The sequence below is a fragment of the Pan troglodytes genome, chromosome 11 (genome assembly GCF_028858775.2).
Source record: "Pan troglodytes isolate AG18354 chromosome 11, NHGRI_mPanTro3-v2.0_pri, whole genome shotgun sequence".
In the NCBI taxonomy this organism is placed as follows: Eukaryota; Metazoa; Chordata; class Mammalia; order Primates; family Hominidae; genus Pan; species Pan troglodytes.
In genome coordinates, this window is record NC_072409.2 from 70,331,364 (window position 1) to 70,353,086 (window position 21,723).

General features: G+C 37.3%; 1 pseudogene; it reads left to right on the forward strand.

Moving 5' to 3' along the window:
* Positions 1 to 7,012: 7,012 nt before the first annotated feature.
* On the forward strand, positions 7,013 to 15,449 carry LOC112204354 (ankyrin repeat domain-containing protein 36B-like; annotated as a pseudogene).
* Positions 15,450 to 21,723: the final 6,274 nt, after the last annotated feature.

Consider the following 21,723-nt stretch of genomic DNA (forward strand, 5'->3'; position numbering starts at 1 on the left):
AGGGGTCAAGCTGAAGACAAGGTATAAATTCATCATCAATTTAGTCTGTTTAAGAAGTAGAGTTTACAACACATGGTAAGGATTGAAAATGGGGTTGAGAGGTCAGAGAAGAGTCCAGGTGTTGGGCAACAAACAGGGTTTTTGGTCATTCATCTGTGAAACAGGGAATTGGGAGGGAGATCTGATTTGTATGTCTTGTGTTCATCATGAGTGGTGTGTATAGGGATTCTGTACAGAAAAGAGACTGTGAGCATTCACATGTGAATAGGTAATACTAGAGCCCTAGAGAGATGTCTGAGCTGAAAATAGAACTTTGTGGTCTTCTAATATACATAGTGAGTTATACAATTGGAAGAGATTATTTAGGAAGTCTATGAGCATGAGACTCCAAAAAGAATAGGAAAAGAGGAAATAAGAGGATACAAGAAAAGAAAAGGCCAATGAGAAAATTCTCAGGGTCACTAACATTTAAAGGATTGGAATAGAAAGAGCATGTTGTGAATGACGTAAAAATCAGATGAGGTGAAAGTGCATGTTCTTTTCAATAAACCTCCCTAAATGATGATATTCTATAGAGTACTTACTGCCTTTGGTCCTCTTAAATGATTTATCTAATTCCGTCTATTGCCAGACACCATTCTGGAGATACAATGATGAGCAAGTCATGATTTAGGCCTCCAAGTATCCTAGAGCAGGGTTTCTTAATTTCAGCACTATTTTTCATTTTATAATTTCAACTTTTATTTTAGATTAAGGGGTACATATGCAGGTTTATTACATGGGTATATTGTGTGATGCTGAGGTTTGGGGTATAAATTACCCTGTCACCCAGGTGGCAAGCATAGTACCCCAATAGGTAATTTTTCAGCACTTTTCCCCCTCCCTCACTTATCTCTCTAGCAGTCCTCAATGTCTATTTTTTTTTGATAGGATTCTTTTTTTCCAACTTTTATTTTAGACTCGGGTACATGTGCAAGTTTTTTACACGGGTAAATTTCATGTTGCAGGCATTTAGTCTACAGATTATTTTGTCAGCTAGGCCATAAGCATAGTATCTGACAGGTAATTTTTTGATCCTCACCCTCCTCCCACTCTCCACCCTCTGATAGACCCCAGTGCCTATTTTTCCCTTCTTTGTGTCCATGTGTAATCAATGTTTAGCTCTCACTAATATAATAATATAAATGAGAACATGCAGTATTTGGTTTTCTGTTCCTGCATTAATTTGTTTAGCATGATGGCCTCCAGCTACATTTATGTTGCTGAAAAGGACATGATCTCATTATTTTTTATGGCTGTGTAGTATTCCATGGTATAAATGTACGACATTTTCTTTATCAAGTTCGTTGTTGATGGACATCTAGGCTGAGTCCATGTTTTGCCATTGTGAATAGCCCTGCAGTGAACATATGTGTGCATGTGTCCTTTGGTAGAATGATTTATATTCCTTTGGGTATATACCCAGTAAAGGGATTGCTGAATTGAATGGTAGCGCCAAGTTCTTTGAGAAACCTCCAAACAGCTTTCCACAGTGGCTGCACTAATTTACATTCCCACCAGCAATGTATAAGTGTTCCCTTTTCTCTGCAACCTCACAAACATCTGTTATTTTCTGGTTTTTTTTTTTGTTCATTTGTTTGTTTTTTCATAATAGCCATTCTGACTGGTGTGAGATGATACCTCATTGTGGTTTTGATTTGCATTTATGCTGAGCATTTTTTCATATGCTTGTTAGTCACATGCATGTCTTTTTAAAAGAAGTGTTCATGTCCTTTGCCCATTTTTTAAAGGAGTTGTTTGGGTTTTTGGTTTTTTTTTTTTAAACCTGTCAATTTGCATAAATTCCTAATAGTTTCCAGATACTAGACCTTTGTCAGATGCATAGTTAGCAAACATTTTCTCCCATTCTGTAGCTGTCTGTTTATTCTTGGCTTCTTTTGCTGTACAGAAGCTCTTTAATTAAGTTCCATTTGTCAATTGTTGGTTTTTGCAATTGCTTACAGCATCTCCATCATGAAATCTTTGCCAAGGCCTATGTCCAAAATGATATTCCCTAGGTTTTCTTTTAGAGTTTTTATAGTTTTAGGTCTCACATTTAAGTCTTTATTCCCTCGAGTTGATTTTTGTATATGGCAAAAGGGAGGGGTACAATATTAATCTTCTGCATATGACTAACCAGTTATCCCAGCACCATTTATTAAATAGGGAGTCATTTCTTTATTGCTTGTTTTTGATGACTTTGTCAAAGATCAGATGGTTGTCGATCTGCATCTTTATTTCTGGGTTCTGTGTGCTGTTCCACTGGTCTATGTGTCTGTTTTTGTACCAGTACCATGCCATTTTGGTTACTGTAGCCTTGTAGTATATTTTGAGGTTGGGTTATCTGATGCCTCTGGCTTTGTTCTTTTTGCTTAGGATGGCTTTGGGTATTAAGTCTCTTACTTAATAACATATAAAGTTTAGAATAGTTTTTCTAGTTCTGTCAAAAATGACATTGGTAGTTTGATAGAAATAGCACTGAATCTGTAAATCACTTTGGGCAATAAGGCATTTTAGCAATATTGATTCTTCCTATCCATGACCATGGCACATTTTTCCATTTGTTTGTGTCATCTCTGATTTCTTTCAGCAGTGTTTTATAATTCTCACTGTAGAGATCTTTCACCTCCCTAGTTGGCTGTATTCCTAGCCATGTTAGTATTTTTTTATCTATTGTGAATGTGGTTGCATTCTTGACTTGGCAGTCAACTTGGATGTAACTATTGTATAGAATTGATTTTGTATCCTGAAACTTTGCTGAAGTTCTTTATTCTTGGAGCTTTTGAGCAGAACTATGGGGTTTTCTAGGTATAGAATCATATAATCTGTGAAGAAAGATAGGTTGACTTCTTCTCTTCCTATTTGGATGCCTTATATTTCTTTTTCTTGCCTGATTGCTGTGGCTAAGACTTTCAGTACTATGTTGAATAGAAATGGTGAGAGTGGGCATTCTTCTCTTGTTCTGGTTCTCAAGGGGAACACTTCCAATTTTTGTCTGCTGTCTATGATGTTGGATGTGGGTTTGTCAGAGATGGCTTTTATTATTTTGAGGTATATTCTTTCAATGCCTAGTTTGTTGGGGATTTTTTTTTAACGTGAAGGGATGTTGAATTTTGTAGAAAGCCTTTTCTGCATCTATTGAGATGATCATATGGTTTTTGTTTTTAGTTAGGTTTATGTGATGAATCACATGTGTTGATTTGCATATGTTGAAAAAAACTTGTATCTTAGGAATAAATCTTGCCTGTTTGTGGTAAATTGGCTTTTTGATATGTTGTTGGATTGGGTGTACTAATACTTTGTTGAGGATTTTTGCATCTATGTTCATCAGGGATATTGGCAGGATGTTTTATTTTTTCACTGTGACTCTGCAAGGTTTTGGTATCAGAATAATGCTATCATTGTAGAATGAGATAGGGAGAAGTCCCTTATTTTCATTTTTTTGGAATAGTTTCAGTAGGGCTGGTACCTGCTCTTTATACATGTGATAGAATTTAGTTGTGAATCTGTCTGGTGCATGGTTTTCTGTGGTTGGCAGGCTTTTTATTACTGATTCAATTTTGGAACTTGTTATTGGTCTGTTCAGAGTTTCAATTTCTTCCTGGTTCAACCTTGGGATCTTATATGTTTCCAGGAATTTCTTCATTTCTTGTAGGTTTTCTAGTTTGCATGCATAGATGTATTCATAAGAATCTCTGATTTTTTTTGTATTTTTGTGGGGTCAGTGGCAATGTCATCTTTGTCATTTCTGGTTGTGTTTATTCGGATCTTCTTTTTTTCATTAGCTAGTGGTATACCAATCTTATTTATTCTTTCAATAAACCAACTGTTGGTTTAATTGATCTTCTGTATGGCTTTTCCCACCTCAATTTCATCCAATTCAGCTCTGATATTGGTTATTTCTTTTCTTTTGGTAACTTTGGAATTAGTTTGCTCTTTTTTCTCTAGTTCCTCAAAAGTGTGATGTTACCTTGTTAATTTGAAATCTTTCTAATTTCTTGATGTAGGCATTTAGTGCTATAAACTTTCCTCTTAACACTGTTTAGCTGTGTCTCAGAGATTCTTGTATGTGTATCTTTGCTTTGATACAACATACAAAAAAGGAAAATTTTAATTTTTGCCTTCATTTTATTCTTTACCCAAAAGTCATTCAGAAGCAAGCTGTTTAATTTCTATTTAATTGTATGGTTTGAGAGATCTTCTTAGTATTAATTTAAGTTTTTAATGTGCTGTGGTCCAGGAGTGTGGTTGGTATGATTTTGGTTTTTTTGAATTTGTTGAGAATTTTTTATGGCTGATTGTGGGGTTGATCTTGGAGTATGTGCTATGGGCAGATGAGAAGAATGTATATTCTCTTGTTATTGGGTAGAGTATTCTGTAGATGTCTGTTAGGTCCATTTGGTCAAGTGTTGAGTTTGGGTCCTAAATATTTTAATTAGTTTTCTGTCTTGATGATCAGTCTAACATTATCAGTGTGGTGTTCAAGTCTCCCACTATTATTGTACCATTATCTAAGTCTCTTCTTAGGTCTCTAAGAACTTGCTTTTTGAATCTGTGTGCTCTAGTGTGGGTGCATATATATTTAAGATAGTTGAGTCTTCTTACTGAATTGAACCCTTCATCATTATGTAATGCCTATCTTTGTCTTTTTTATTGTTATGGGCTTAAAATCTGTTTTTTTTTTTTTGAAATAAGAATAGTGACTTCTGTTCTTTGTTTTCTATTTGCTTGATAGCTCTCTCTCCATTCCTTATCTTTGAGCCTATGGATGACATTGCATGTGAGATGGGTCTGTTGAAGACAGCATACAGTAGTGTCTTAATTCTTTATCCAATTTGCCACTTTGTGCCTATTAAGTGGGGCATTTAACCTGTTTATACTCAATGTTAATATTTGTATGTGAGGATTTGATATTGTTGTTGTGTTGTTAGCCGGTTGTTATGTAAACTTGATTATGTACTTGCTTTATAGTGTCAGTTGGCAGTGTATTTAAGTGTTTTTTTTGTGGTAGCAGGGAACTGTTTTTTGTTTCCATATTTAGCACTCCCTTAAGGACCTCTTCTAAGGTAGGACTGGTGATAATGAAGTCCCTTAGCATTTGCTTCTCTGAAAAAGATTTTATTTCCACTTCACTTGTGAAGGTTAGTTTTGCTGAATATGAAATGCATGGTTGATATTTCTTTTCTTTAAGGATGCTGAATACATACTCCAATCTCTTCTGGCTTGTAAGTTTTCTGCGGAATGGTCTACTGTTAGCCTGATGGTGTTCTCTTTACATGTGACCTGCCCATGCTGTCTATCTGCCTGTATTATTTTTTCTTTTGTGTAGACTTTGTAGAATCTGAGGATTACATGTCTTAGGGATGGCCATCTTGTACAGTATTTTGCAGGACTTCTCTCAATTTCCTGAATTTGCATGTCAACCTCTCTAGCAAGGTTGGCAAAATTTTCATGGACAATATCCTCAAATGTTTTCCAAATCGCTTTCTCATCCACATCTATTCCAGGAATGCAAAAGAGTCATAGGTTTGATCTCTTTACGTAATTCCATATTTCTTGGAGGTTTTGTTCATTTTTAAAAATCATTAACAATTTTTTTTTACTGCCTTTGCTGGTTCAAAGGAATTTCAAGCTCTCAGATTCTTTCCTCAGCTTGATCTATCCTGTTATTAATGCTTCAAGCTGAATTCTGTAATTTCCATAGTGAATTTTTTATTTCCAAGAGTTCAGTTTGGTGCTTTCTTAAAATGTCTATGTCATCTTTAAACTATTGGGCCATTTTATTGTTTTCCTTGGATTGAATTTCAACCTTATTTTATCTCAATGAGTTTCCTTGCCATCAAGATTCTGAATTCTATGTCTGTCATTTCAGCCTGGTTAAGAAACATTGCTGGGGAGCCAGTGCAGTCATTTGGAGGTAAGAAGATACTCTGGCTTTTGGAGTTGCCAAAGTTCTTGTGCTGGTTCATTTTGATCTGAGTGGTCTAATGTTCCCTTATTCTTTGAAGTTGTTGTCTTTTGGATGAGGCTTTTTGCTTTTGTATTTCTTGATGCCTTTAAGCATTTGACTGTGGTATGGGTTGGGTTTAGTCAAGTGGCATCATTTCTACATGCTTTCAGGGGGCCAAATTTTATCTTGGCATTCTTGGGCTGCATGCCCTAACTCTTGGGGGCTGGGATCAGGCCGCCTGCAGCTTTGTTATTTGGCCTCTCAAGGTTAAGCACCTGCTGCACTAGAGGGGTTAAGGGGTTCCCAGCCTGCTGGCATCAAAATTCCAATGGAGGCTGCTGGCAAAAGCACCCCAGGGGGGCGGTAGTGACCTCCTTCACATACGCATGCCAGCAAAGTGGCAGGGGTCCTTGTGTGCGTATGCACTGGTTATGGATCTGCAGGTGTATGTGCATCTGCAAGTCTGTGCATGTATGCATGCTGATGGGGCAGTGGCTGGCCCCATGCACATGTGCAGCAGTGGGTTAGTTGTGGGGAGGCTGAGGGTGAGTGGGCACAGGACAAGGAAGGCTGTGGGTTGGTCCATGCTGGTGGGGATCGGTGGGGATCTAGCTTCAAAAGTGTTATGATGGGTAGGTGATGTCTGTCCGTGAAAAAGCTGTGGTGGTGGCCACTAGCAAGCTGAGGCTGTGCTGCTAATGGGTGCAGCCAGGCAGGGACCCTGGGAGAGGCTGACAGATATAGGAATGTTCAGATCACATTGGCCTCACCCCACTGGCAAGACAGCCCTGCTTTGTCCACATCTAGCAGCTAATAAAAGCTAAAGCTACCTGGGGGAGTATGTTGAGCTTTGGAGGATGGGCACCAATAACCATTCTCCACTGCAGCCATTCCCATGCCAAACCTCCTGGGCTCTGTGCAGGCCGGAGTTCTGCCTCTGCAAACTCTCGGGGCAGTTCTCCCTACCAGCTCAGATGTCTGTGGGGATCATGGGGTCTGCTGCAGCTACAATCCCAGAGGACCATGGCTACAGTTGGCCAGTCCACACCTGTTTCACTTGCTCCTTTCCTAGGAGCTGCTAATGGTGAGGTATGAGTGCCAGTTCTTAGAAACCCCATGCAGGTTTCCCAGCTATCTCTCCTTTTATCCTGCAGCCTGTATCCTCACTCTGTCAACTCCCAATGCCCAAAAGTCATTCAGAAACTACTTTCAGATCTGCTCAGAGTGTGCCAGTCTACCTGATGGTCTGGTCTCTCCAGATGGGAGAAGCTCTTCCTGGCTGTTTGTAGTCAGCCATCTTGGCAAAGCTCAAAAAAAAAAAAAAAAAAAAAAATCACCCTTCTAAAGACTACTACTAAGTCAATTAAATTTGTAGGCAATAAAATTGTTAATATTGTTAATGGGATTTCAGTTATATTTTTGTGTTTTCATAGCTGACAACAGAGATATTTGGATTAAAATATCATCACCATGGAGGCTTTTTAGTTCCTGCTTATAAAATTATCAAATTTATATAATATTAATAGATCACTTTCTTACTGGTGGAAAGAAAGCTTTTCTAAACAGCTTTCCACCAGTAAAAAGTTGTGGCAAAGTCTCTGTAACCAGAAATGCTGGTTATCAAAATGCAAGAAATGTATATAAAGCTTTGAATAATGTTTATGAATTGTTAAAGTATAATAAATTTGTATTTCTCCAGTTTTACTGTTAAAGAGCAATGAGGAGAATTGTTGTGTTATATTTTTGTTCACTATAAAAATAAATTAAAATAGGCCAGGTGTGGTGGCCCATGCCTGTTATCCCAGCACTTTGGGAGGCCAAGGCAAGAGGATTGCTTGAGGCCTGGAGTTCGAGATCAACCTGGGCTGAATAGCAAGACCCTGTCTCTCCAAAAAATAAATTAAACTAGCTCCAAGCATCTCTATTCTCTTTCCTGGTCTACCTAAATGAGAGCTTCTTAATGGAATCTTCTTACTCTACTAACCTCTCCAATTCTTGGATAAAAAGTACTCTTGACTCTGCTGTGGTTATTTAGATCTGTGATGCTGTAATCTTAAGCTCTGTTAACTAGAGATTGGTCCTAGATGCCACCTCCCTCCCACCTAGTTGAAGTGACAGAGTCTTTCTCTGTCGCCCAGGCTGGAGTGCAATGTTGGGATCTCAGCTCACTGCAACCTCTGCCTCCTGGGTTCAATCCATCCTCCCACCTCAGCCTCCCAAGTAGCTAGGATTACAGGCATGCTCCATCACACCTGGCTAATTGTTTTGTATTTTTAATAGAGACAGGTTTTCACCATGTTGGCCAGTCTGGTCTCAAACTCCTGAACTTAAGTGATCTGCCCGCCTCGGCCTCCCAAATTGTTGGGATTACAGGCATGAATCACCTTGTTCGGCCGAACTGTAATCTTTGCTAGTAGAGAGTCTTGCCTCAATGCTGATGGCTGCTGACAGATCATAGTGGTGGTTATTGAAGGCTGGGGTGGCTGTGGCAATGTCTTAAAATAAGAACATCCATACTGTTCTTGTTGATTTTTCACCTCCTTCCATAAATCACAAATGTTCGTAATGCCATCCATAATGGGGAGTCCTTTCCAGGAAGTTTTCAATGTACTTTGCCAGATCCATTAGGGGAATCACTATCTATGACAGCTATAGCCTTACAAAATGTATTTCTTAAATAATAAAATTTGAAAGTTGAAATTACTCCTTGATCCATGGGCTGCCGAATGGATGTTGTGTTAGCAGGCATGAAAACAATATTAATCTCCTTGTACGTCCCCATTCAAGAACTCTTGAATGACTAGGTGCATTGTCAATGAACAGTAATGTTGTGAAAGAAATCTTTTTTTTCCCTGAGGTATAGGTCTCTTCAGTAGGCTTAAAATATTCAGTAAACCATTCTGTAAGCAGATGTGCTGTCATCCTGACTTTGTTGCTCCATCTATAGAGCAAAGACAGAGTAGATTTAGCATAATTCTTAAGGGCCCTAGGATTTTTGGATAGTAAATGAGCATTGGCTTCAACTTAAAGTCATCAATTGCATTAGCCCCTAAAAAGAGAATCACTGTGTCCTTTGAAACTTTGAAGCCAGGCAGTGACTTCTTCTAGCTATGAAAGTCCTAGATGACATCTTCCAATAGAAGACTGTTTCATCTACATTGAAAGTCTGTTGTTTAGTGTAGCCACCTTCATCAATTATCTTAGCTAGATCTTTTGAATAACCTGCTGCAGTTTTACATCAGCACTTACTGCTTCACTTTGTACTTTCATCTTACGAAGATGATTTCTTTCCTTAAACCTATGAACAAGCCTGTGTTAGATTCAAACTTTTATTCTGCTGTTTCCTCACCTCTCTCAGCCTTCAAAGAATTGAAGACATTTAGGGACATGCACTAGATTAGGCTTTGGCTTAAGAGAATGTCATGGCTGGTTTAATCTTCTATCCAAACCACTAAAACTTTCTCCATATCAGCAATAAGTCTATTTCACTTTCTTATCACTGCAGTAACACTTTTTTCAAGAATTTTTCTTTTGCATTCGCAACTTGGCTGTTTGGTACAACAAGCCTAGCTTTTGGCCTATTTCAACTTTTGACATGCATTCCTCACTAAGCATAATCCTTTTGATTTAAATGAGAGACTTGTAATTTTTTTCTTTCACTTGAACACTTATAGCCACCGTATGGTTATTAATTGGCCTAATTTCCATATTATTGTGTTTCAAGGATAGGAAAACCCAAGGAGAGGGGAAAAGATAGCAGAACTGCTGGTCATGGAACAGTCAGAGCACATACAACATTTATTGATTAAGTTGGCTATCTTATATGGGTGAGGTTTGTGACGCTCCAAAGTAATTACTAGGTTGGTGCAAACGTAACTGTGGCTTTTGCATTTTTGGGTTCTATGCTAATAAATGCTATGCCACTTTATATAAGAGAGTTGAGCATCCCTGGAGTTTGGTATTCATGGGGGTACTGGAACCAATTTCCCACAAATATAGAGTGGCAACTGAGTTTTGTTATGGCAGACCTAGAAAAGTATTAATATAGTAGTAACATCAAAGATTACTGATACTAATCACCATAACACATAAAATAGTAAGGAAAAAGTTCAAAATATTTTGGCAATTATCAAAATGTGACATAGAGAAACAAAGTGAGCACATGCTGTTGGAAAAATGGTACCAATAGACTTACTTGATGCAGGGTTGTCACAAATCTTCAATTAGTAAAAAATGCAGTATCTGTGAAGCACAATAATGTGAAGTTTAATAAAATAAGGTATGCATGTATATATCACATTTTATTGATCCATTATTCCATAATTGGACAGTTGGTCAGTTTCCAGCTTTTAGCTATTGTGAATAATGCTTCTATGAACATTGGTTTACAAATATATGCTCAAGTCCCTGATATCAATTATTTTGCGTATATACTTGGAAGTGGAATTGCTAAATCATATGATGTATTTGATGAATTTTCATATGTTGAAACATCCTTGCATTCCAGAAACAAATCCCACTTGATCATAGGTGTATAATCACATGCTGCTGAATTCAGTTTGTTCATATTTTGTTGAAATTTTAAAGTTTTTTACATTAATTTTCATAAGAGTTATTGATCTGTATTTTTTTTGTAGCATTTTTGTCTGGCTTCAGCATCAGGATAATGCTGGCCCTACAGGAAAAGCTAGAAAGTGATTTCCTGTTCTTTGAGTTTTAGAAAAGTTTGATAAAGGCTGGCTTTGAGTTGCTGTGTAGCATCCTTCCATTTCAACCTGAAAGTCTCCCTTTATCATTTCTTGTAAAGCAGAGCTAGTGGGAATAAACCCTTCAGATTTTGCTTATCTGAAAATGTCTGAATTTTTCCCTCATTCTGGTGGACAGTTTTGTTGCACATAGAATTATCAGTTTACAGTTTTGTTTTTCTTTTAGTACTTTAAATATATTAGCCAACCAACACTGGATTCCAAAGTTTCTTCCTAATAAATTGGTTGATAATCTTACTGCTGATGATTGGCACATGATAAATCACTTCTTTATTGCTGCTTTCATGTTCCTTTTTCCTTGTTTTTATTTTTCAACAGTTTGGTAATGATGTGTTTCAGTGTAGTTTGAGTTTAGCTCACATAGAGTCTATTGAGCTTCTTGGATTTGTAGATTCATACCTTTAATCAAATTTGGAGATTTTTAGACATTATTTCTTCAAATAATCCCTTTGCCCTTTGTTCTCTCTCTTTGCCTTCTTGAACTCTCATAATGCATATATTGGTCCTCTTAATGGGGTGCCACAGGTATCTGCAGCTTTTTTGACTTTTTTCATTCTTTTTTGTAGGCTTTCTCATCAATAGTTTTTGACAATTTATTTTGTTCCCTTAAGTAGGTCATGTTTTCTTGTTTCTTTGCATGCCTTGTAATTTGTTGTAATTGTTGAAAAGTGAGCATCTGAAAAATAGACACATCTTCCAGTTTTTGAAGACAGACTCTGTCTAGGACAGTACTTCACTGATTAGCTGGATTTTCTCTGAGCCTAGGGATCAGCTAAAGGTGGAAGTTTAAGGTATTTTCTGAATATTCATCTTTCCAGGGTCTGAAATTGGCCTTCTCAACTCTAAAATATACATGACTTCTCTCAAACGTCCTAATTTTCCAAAGAGTCTTACCCTAGATTCTCCTCAGGGCCTTAGATGGTGTATTCTATGTCTCTACCTGTAATCTTTTGTCATAGACATCATCAGGTCTGAAGTCTCCCTGCGGCTTTCAAAAGCAGAGCCTGGTACTTATACCACCTAAGATGTGAGTTATGCGAAATAGAAACCAGGCCTTTGAGCAGTCCCTGAACAGTTTAGAACATTGCAGATAAAATCTTCTCCACTCTCTCCAGTTTGAGGGGGAGAACTGGTAGCTGGGCTGCCACCTCTTCCAGGCCAAGACCATGAAACACAGAAGGGAGATGGGAATTTGGGCAAAGGCAAGTGAAAACACCTTAAAATATCCTACCATATGAAGGTGGCCTTTTCCTGATTGAGTGTACATTCATTTGCTGTAAATCTTTGACTTTTTTTCAGAGCTTCTATAAGGTTAGTTCAGCCAGTTTCTGGTTCTTCCTTGGTGTTTTTGGTGTTTTCAGAGCTTAGAGATTCCTAGTCTGCCATTTTGCTAATGTCACTCTTGTCAGTTAGTCTTTTCATTGAACCTTTTAATGAGTTCTCCTCATTCATTGATAACAGGATAGGGGCCATTCATTCTAAAGCACCACTGATACATATTTCACCAGTCCTCAATGGTATTATTTTCCATCCACATCCTATAGCCAGTTTCTACCATTCCACCAAAAATTACTGTCAAAGGCAACTTAATGACAGAGAAAGGACTTGGGGTTTTGAGATCATCAGGACTTGGTTAAAATTCTGGTCCATAATTACTTGTTTTTGTATCTTGGACAACCATCATAAACTCTGCAAGTCTCAGTATAGTGAGTTATTTCATTGTTTTACCTGTAATATAATCACTTTGCAAATTTGATTTAAAAATCAAGATTAGGCTTGTGACTACCCCACCCCCCACCAATAACTCAAAATCCATCTCTCCCTTTTTTTCGCATGGTTTATCCTATGGAAATCCAATAAGAACTTTTATGCCTCTTTCGAATCGCTGTAGCACTTGTTATCTGTATCGTTTATAAATATGTCAGTTGCCACTCTGTGACTGGAAATACAATTTTTCTCTTTGCTTATGCCTTGGATCTTTCTTAATAATGTGTTCATTTGGAAATAAAGTCATGTCTCTATCTGTCAGTTTATCTGTTGCTTATTTATTGACTGTTTCATAGACATTGTGTTCAGTTCTGGTTACAGATGCTAGTGAAATATAGTTCTACCACAGAAGCTTACAGTCTGCAGAAAATAGAAAAAAACCCAACAGCCTATGCCTCAAATACTTTTGCGTTTCCCAAAGAGAACACAATTAGTAGGTACAATAAATTAATGTGTTATAGGTAAACATATAGTTATTTGGCATCAAAACCCAGTTAACCACTTGATAGAAAACTTTTCTTTTCTCCTTGGTTTGCTCCTTGATATCTGGGATAAACTTAAGCCAGCAAGGAGTAAACCTTATGAGGTTCAGAACTTTAGTTCAGAGAAGCATTGAGAAGTTATTATCTGAACACTTATACAACATGCTTGACATGAAAATAGAGCTGGAAATCTCTCAAAGTTAGGGATCTTTCAGGAATTTCAATACTTCCTGCTGTTGGTTGGAAGGCCTTTAAGAACAGCCTCCTTTAAAATGCAGTTAAATATTCAACGACGTATGTATTGGCTAAGTGAGCTCAAGAAGGGAAAGAAACTTGTGTTTTAGTTCCATTTACTATGGAGCCTCTGGTCAAATTATTCACTTCTGCTATATCTCTGTCAGCTTATCATCTATAAAATAGAGGAAGCTCTAAAAACGTAGTGAGAGATGCTGCACAGCTTTATGTGTAATTGTGTTCATTTATCTTAGAATACCAAGGACATCTAAACTATTACTGCAGACAATTCAAATATTATTTGGGGTCATCTAGTAGACTCTGTGGAAACAAAAGTAAAGAGGCCCCAGAATAACTGACTTTTCCAAGGGGCCACAATTATTTTCTGGCCAACTTGGAACAAAAACCTAGATCTCCTCAATTCCACTCTATTGTTCTTTCATTGGGTCCTAAACACAGATGCATAAACAGAAAATAAAATCCTTCTGTTCTATGTAACTTGTGCAGGGTTTGGCAATATCAAAATTGCAGCACTGAGTATTAAGAGGCATTTGGAAAATTCTGAAAATGAAGTAGGATACAGACCTCTGATACTGTAGATGAGCAGAACTGGTAAATAAAAGTGTATGAGGACTGTAGTTTCTAATAGGATAGTTGAGTTATTTTCTTCTGGTACCTTGAAGGCTCCAACCCAACATACAACTCTAAAACAAAATAAATTTTTCAACTAGATCACATTGAGTTCTACATGCATTCATGCAGACATGCATACATCTACATACACTGATGTAAATCAATCAAATATCCCATGTATCATTTATCATTTGCTTTTCTTGATTTTTAATTTCTACTTCATTCTTTCCAAACATAGAACAGAGACTGAATATAGGTATATGGGAGGCCACGGAGATGAAATAAGCTCACTTCATTCACCATGAAAATTAAGAACCTGACAACCTCTTTGTAGCTGAGAGTATCCAGACCAACTATCTTTGCTTTATAGGCAAGACTTCTGGAAAAATCAAGCTGACAAACTCTTAATTACCCAATGTCCCTTGTCTGTTTCAATAAGTACAATTATATGAGAATTCTTCTAGAGACAGAGAAGGGCAGCCTGACTATCACCATGACCATAATGTGGATATGATGGGCTCAAATTATGTCAGAAGGGATGGAGCCTATTTCCCATTACTAATATTAATATAGTATAGCATTTAATATTCTCTTGGTTTTGTGCTAAATAATTTTTTCCATTCATTTAAATGGATGGGCTATAATTGAGTCTGTAGTGTACGTACTGTTGAAAGCTGAATAAATCTTTGTGGGTTACTAGTATCACTTTTATAAGTCACAGGTTTCTAGGGAAGATCTGCTGAAAAACTCTCAGTCTAGTATTACATTTATAACAAAATTGTAATGTAGCCCTCAGCAAGTTAAGCTCATCTGTAAAAGAAAGATACTTACACAGTAGATAAATTGTGTCATTTACAGGAAAATTTGAATTCTCATATTCTGATTCTTTCTCAGCAACTTCCTAAAGCTGAGAGTAAGTCCAGGGGCCTCGAAACTGAGCTCCATTACACAATAGAGGCTCTGAAAGAAAAGGCTTTGGTTTTTGAAGACGTACAAAGAGAGCTAAACCAAACACAGTGTCAAATGAAGGACACTGAAAAAATGTACAAAGATGGCCAAGATAAAGTAGAAAAATGCATAGAAAAGCAAATAAAATTATGTCAACTACAAAGACAAAATATGTTACTTCAACAGTGACTGGATGATGCTCACAACAAATCTGACAATCAAGAAAAAACAATAATTGATATTCAAGCCAAATGTGATGTTAGAGTACAAAACCTTCAAGCTGAGTGCAGAAAGCACTGTCTTTTGCTAGGAGAAGATTATAAGAAGTTGATCAATGAATTTAATCATTTGAAAGAAAAACAATGTCAATATGAAAGAGAAAAAGCAGAAAGAGTAGTTGTGAGACAACTTCAACAAAAACAGGATGATATCCTAAACAAACAATCAACAACAAAAGCTCTGCTGGATGCTTCATTGCGTCACTGCGTCCATCTAGAATGTGAGATGCAGGATTCAAGGAAGAAATTAGGCCAGACGAGAAGTCAATTTCAAGAAATACAGGATCTTGGGAGGGTGTATGTGTCGAGGAATTTATCCATTTCTTCTAGATTTTCTAGTTTATTTGCGTAGAGGTGTTTGTAGTATTCTCTGATGGTAGTTTGTATTTCTGTGGGATTGGTGGTGATATCCCCTTTATCATTTTTTATTGCGTCTATTTGATTCTTCTCTCTTTTTTTCTTTATTAGTCTTGCTAGCGGTCTATCAATTTTGTTGATCCTTTCAAAAAACCAGCTCCTGGATTCATTAATTTTTTGAAGGGTTTTTTATGTCTCTATTTCCTTCAGTTCTGCTCCGATTTTAGTTATTTCTTGTCTTCTGCTAGCTTTTGAATGTGCTTGCTCTTGCTTTTCTAGTTCTTTTAATTGTGATGTTAGGGTGTCAATTTTGGATCTTTCCTGCTTTCTCTTGTGGGCATTTAGTGCTATAAATTTCCCTCTACACACTGCTTTGAATGTGTCCCAGATATTCTGGTATGTTGTGTCTTTGTTCTCGTTGGTTTCAAAGAACATCTTTATTTCTGCCTTCATTTCGTTATGTACCCAGTAGTCATTCAGGAGCAGGTTGTTCAGTTTCCATGTAGTTGAGCGGTTTTGAGTGAGATTCTTAATCCTGAGTTCTAGTTTGATTGCACTGTGGTCTGAGAGACAGTTTGTTATAATTTCTGTTCTTTTACATTTGCTGAGGAGAGCTTTACTTCCAAGTATGTGGTCAATTTTGGAATAGGTGTGGTGTGGTGCTGAAAAAAATGTATATTCTGTTGATTTGGGGTGCAGAGTTCTGTAGATGTCTATTAGGTCCGCTTGGTCCAGAGCTGAGTTCAATTCCTGGGTATGCTTGTTGACTTTCTGTCTCGTTGATCTGTCTAATGTTGACAGTGGGGTATTAAAGTCTCCCATTATTAATGTGTGGGAGTCTAAGTCTCTTTGTAGGTCACTCAGGACTTGCTTTATGAATCTGGGTGCTCCTGTATTGGGTGCATATATATTTAGGATAGTTAGCTCTTCTTGTTGAATTGATCCCTTTACCACTATGTAATGGCCTTCTTTGTCTCTTTTGATCTTTGTTGGTTTAAAGTCTATTTTATCAGAGACTAGGATTGCAACCCCTGCCTTTTTTTGTTTTCCATTTGCTTGGTAGATCTTCCTCCATCCTTTTATTTTGAGCCTATATGTGTCTCTGCATGTGAGATGGGTTTCCTGAATACAGCACACTGATGGGTCTTGATTCTTTATCCAATTTGCCAGTCTGTGTCTTTTAATTGGAGCATTTAGAAGAAGTTGAATCTCTGAATAGACCAATAACAGGATCTGAAATTGTGGCAATAATCAATAGCTTACCAACCAAAAAGAGTCCAGGACCAGATGGATTCACAGCCGAATTCTACCAGAGGTACAAGGAGGAACTGGTACCATTCCTTCTGAAACTATTCCAATCAATAGAAAAAGAGGGAATCCTCCCTAACTCATTTTATGAGGCCAGCATCATCCTGATATCAAAGCGGGGCAGAGACACAACCAAAAAAGAGAATTTTAGACCAATATCCTTGAAGAACATTGATGCAAAAATCCTCAATAAAATACTGGCAAACTGAATCCAGCAGCATATCAAAAAGCTTATCCACCATGATCAAGTGGGCTTCATCCTGGGATGCAAGTCTGGTTCAATATACGCAAATCAATAAATGTAATCCAGCATATAAACAGAACCAAAGACAAAAAGCACATGATTATCTCAATAGATGCAGAAAAGGCCTTTGACAAAATTCAACAACCCTTCATGCTAAAAACTCTCAATAAATTAGGTATTGATGGGACATATTTCAAAATAATAAGAGCTATCTATGACAAACCCACAGCCAATATCATACTGAATGGGCAAAAACTGGAAGCATTCCCTTTGAAAACTGGCACAAGACAGGGATGCCCTCTCTCACCACTCCTAGTCAACATAGTGTTGGAAGTTCTGGCCAGGGCAATTAGGCAGGAGAAGGAAATAAAGGGTATTCAATTAGGAAAAGAGGAAGTCAAATTGTCCCTGTTTGCAGATGACATGATTGTATATCTAGAAAACCCCATTGTCTCAGCCCAAAATCTCCTCAAGCTGATAAGCAACTTCAGCAAAGTCTCAGGATACAAAATCAATGTACAAAAATCACAAGCATTCTTATACACCAACAACAGACAAACAGAGAGCCAAATCATGAGTGAACTCCCATTCACAATTGCTTCAAAGAGAATAAAATACCTAGGAATCCAACTTACAAGGGATGTGAAGGACCTCTTCAAGGAGAACTACAAACCACTGCTCAAGGAAATAAAAGAGGATACAAACAAATGGAAGAACATTCCATGCTCATGGGTAGGAAGAATCAATTATCGTGAAAATGGCCATACTGCCCAAGGTAATTTACAGATTCAATGCCATCCCCATCAAGCTACCAATGCCTTTCTTCACAGAATTGGAAAAAACTACTTTAAAGTTCATATGGAACCAAAAAAGAGCTTGCATCGCCAAGTCAATCCTAAGCCAAAAGAACAAAGCTGGAGGCATCACACTACCTGACTTCAAACTATACTACAAGTCTACAGTAACCAAAACAGCATGGTACTGGTATCAAAACGGAGATATAGATCAATGGAACAGAACAGAGCTCTCAGAAATAACGCCACATATCTACAACTATCTGATCTTTGACAAACCTGAGAAAAACAAGCAATGGGGAAAGGATTCCCTATTTAATAAGTGGTTCTGGGAAAACTGGCTAGCCATATGTAGAAAGCTGAAACTGGATCCCTTCCTTACACCTTATACAAAAATCAATTCAAGATGGATTAAAGACTTAAACATTAGACCTAAAGCCATAAAAGCCCTAGAAGAAAACCTAGGCATTACCATTCAGGATATAGGCATGGGCAAGGACTTCATGTCTAAAACACCAAAAGCAATGGCAACAAAAGCCAAAATTGACAAATGGGATCTAATTAAACTAAAGAGCTTCTGCACAGCAAGAGAAACTACCATCAGAGTGAATAGGCAACCTACAAAATGGGAGAAATTTTCTCAACCTACTCATCTGACAAAGGGCTAATATCCAGAATCTACAATGAACTCAAACAAATTTACAAGAAAAAACCAAACAACCCCATCAAAAAGTGGGCAAAGGACACGAACAGACACTTCTCAAAAGAAGACATTTATGCAGCCAAAAAACACATGAAAAAATGCTCACCATCACTGGCCATCAGAGAAATGCAAATCAAAACCACAATGACATACCATCTCACACCAGTTAGAATGGCAGTCATTGAAAAGTCAGGAAACAACAGGTGCTGGAGAGGATGTGGAGAAACAGGAACACTTTTACACTGTTGGTGGGACTGTAAACTAGTTCAACCATTGTGGAAGTCAGTGTGGCGATTCCTCAGGGATCTAGAACTAGAAATACCATTTGACCCAGCTATCCCATTACTGGGTATATACCCAAAGGACTATAAATCATGCTGCTATAAAGACACATGCACACATATGGTTATTGCAGCATTATTCACAATAGCAAAGACTTGGAACCAACCCAAATGTCCAACAATGATAGACTGGATTAAGAAAATGTGGCACATATACACCATGGAATACTATGCAGCCATAAAAAATGATGAGTTCATGTCCTTTGTAGGGACATGGATGAAATTGGAAATCATCATTCTCAGTAAACTATCGCAAGAACAAAAAACCAAACACCGCATATTCGCACTCTTGGGTGGGAATTGAACAATGAGAACACATGGACACAGGAAGGGGAATATCACATTCTGGGGACTGTTGTGGGGTGGGGGGAGGGGGGAGGGATGGCATTGGGAGATATACCTAATGCTAGATGACGAGTTAGTGGGTGCAGCGCACCAGCATGGCACATGTATACATATGTAACTAACCTGCACATTGTGCACATGTACCCTAAAACTTAAAGTATAATAAATAAATAAATAAATAAATAAAAGAAATACAGGATCAACTTACAGTGACTATAAGACGTAGTAAGGAGAAGCAAGGCCACGTACAAAAGCTTGACATAGAAAATTCTACGTCAAAAAATACAATTAAAAACTAAGATGACCAAATTGATTGGCTTCAGAAAATCCGGTGAAGTTCAAGTTTTATGCAACGGATGTCGCGAGAAAATGAAACTACAGAAGTAGATGAAGCTGCCTCTAAATTTAAATCTGGATCCTCTATAGCAGAGGTCCCCAACCTGCAGGCCACAGAGAGGTCCATGGCCTGTTAGGAACCAGGCTACACAGCAGGAGAGTTATTGTGGATCTTGTGGATCATCTGCATGCCATGTGAATCTTAAAACCAGTTTTCAATTTCTACAAAAAAAAAAAAAAAGCCTGCTTGGCTTGGGATGGGAATTGCATTATATCCATAGATGAATATGGAAAAGAAATAACATCATAACAATGTTGAGTCTCTCAACCTATGAACAAGATATTTACTTAGGTCTTCTTTAATTTTTCTTAGCAATGCTTTTTAGTTATCAGTGTACAGATATTCCACATAGTTTGTCGGGTTTATTCCCAAGAATTTTATATTTTAATGCTATTGAAAATAGTATTATTTTAAAAATTTCAATTCCTAATTGTTTACTTTTAACATATAGAAACACAATTGATTTTTGTATATCAATTATACATCCTGCAGTGTTGCAAAACTCACTTGCTGGTTTCAGTAACTTGGTAATGGATTTTATTTGGTTTTCTACATAGATGATCATATCTGTGAATTGACAGTTTTACTTATTTATTTTCAATCTAAAGGCCTTTTATTATTCTCCTTCCCTCCCTGTTTCTCCCCACTCCCAATTAAAAAATGATTGCAGTGGCTAGAATTTCCAGTACAATGTTGAATAGAAGTGGTAAGAACTGACATCTCTGTCTTATTCTCAATCTTAAGGAAAAGCATTCAGTCTTTCATCATTACATAGGATGTTAGCAGTAGATATCTTAAAGATGCCCTTCAAGAGGTTGAGGAAATTCTCTGTATCCCTAGTTTGCTGAGATTATTTTTTAAATAAAGAATGATTGTTCAATTTTCAAAAACAAAACAAACAAAAAAAGAAAGATACTTATACTTGCTGTCTCTACCTCAAGGGGCTCTTATAATAAACTCAATAGAGGTGTATATGCATGCATATATTTCCAATATTTACAAATATTTAAAATGAATTCTATAGAATGCACTATAAAAAATCGTGATTGTGTCTCCCTCAAATAGTTCCAGACTCCATTAAAATTACCTAAATGAACAACACCCTATATATTTACAAACATAGAAGAGAACTCCAAATACTGCTTCTTGCAGTACCCTGTCCCAACCATGCTACCTTCTTCTTCACACTAGTCCTCAATTCAGACACTATGGGGATTCATTTACTAATCCATGCATACATTTATTCATTCAAGATAATTTATTAATCCCCTACCAAATGCCAGGTACTGCCCTTTGGTATGTTTCACAGGTACATTGAGGAAATATAGCCATAAACAAAAAATGATAAATATCTTCACCTTTGTAGTTGGAGGGGGACACAAAAATAAATAAATGAATAATCTTATAAACATATACATAAATATATAAATAAAAATAGATGGGTAAAATAAATAGTACATCAGATAATTGCTAGGGCGAAGTAGAAAACTGGGAAAGGAGATAAAGACTGTTAGATGGTGGAGGGAGGTTGCAACTTGAAATTATGGGGGAGGTGAAATTTAAGAAGGAGCCTGAGGGTGTTCCAGGAAACAATAATGTGCATATCTGGGAAATGAGCCTTATAGGCAGAGCGAACAGCCAAATGGGAAGGCCGTGAGGCAAGAATGTCTGTGAGTATTTAGGGAACAGAAAGGGCACCAGTGTGTGAGGGAGAGAGGGATCAGAGTGGAGAGGAGAAGGAAATGATGTCAGCAAGGAAACGGAGAGCATGGGTTGCTAGGGGTTTGGAGGCATTTAGAGGACTTTGGCTTTTGCTTTGAGCAAGCCATTATAGAGGTTTGAGTGATACAATCTGATTTAGGTTTTAACAGGATCTCTCTGGATGAATGTTAATTAAAAATTGTAGAAAAGTAAAAAAAAAAAAAAAAAAAAAAAAAAAAAAAAATTAGGGAGACCAATTCCTTCACAGAAGTGATTTACTCAAAGATTTGCTTTCTACTCAGTAAAGAAATAGATCAGTGATGGGCAAAAAAATGGCCCATAGATCTTTTTGTATGACCTGTGAGCTAAGAATGATTCTTACATTTTGAAAGGGTTCTTGAAGAAAAAGAAAAAGGAGGAGGAAGGGGAACTACAG